This window comes from Cephus cinctus, unplaced genomic scaffold (genome assembly GCF_000341935.2).
Source record: "Cephus cinctus unplaced genomic scaffold, Ccin1 Ccin1_scaffold0806, whole genome shotgun sequence".
NCBI lineage: Eukaryota > Metazoa > Arthropoda > Insecta > Hymenoptera > Cephidae > Cephus > Cephus cinctus.
The window spans coordinates 289,130-289,514 of NW_014333403.1; the positions used below are offsets into that span (position 1 = coordinate 289,130).

At 51.9% G+C, this 385-nt stretch overlaps 1 protein-coding gene across 10 annotated transcripts in view; it reads right to left on the reverse strand.

Moving 5' to 3' along the window:
* LOC107270687 (GATA-binding factor C) overlaps window positions 1-385 on the reverse strand; it is a 52,798-nt gene that overhangs the window by 31,214 nt on the left and 21,199 nt on the right. The window lies entirely within an intron of this gene.

The window sequence follows — 385 nt, forward strand, 5'->3', positions numbered from 1 at the left end:
GGGGGGGGGGGGGGCACGGCAGACAGGAGTAACAAAAAAAGAGAGATTGACCAGTAGAGAAAAAAAATATATATATATTGCCAACTATAGGAAATGAAAAAGGTATAATACAGTTTGGGAGGGGGGAGGGGAGGGGTCGTACGAACAAGAAACGTCTCGGGTCGTAGGCCTAAGTCAACGTGTGTGTTTACCAGGGGACGTGTTTACGAGCCAGGGGTATTTCGCGTGGGCGAGAGCGTGTCTAATGGGGTGGTAAAGAGGGGTGGTGCGGAGGGGGGATAAAAAAAGAAGAGGGAGCCACCATCTCGAATTTCATGACGGTGTGCCAGTGAACCTCGAGTCGTGCGAACGTGTATTTTTAATCCGTTCGTCCCCCCCCCCCCCC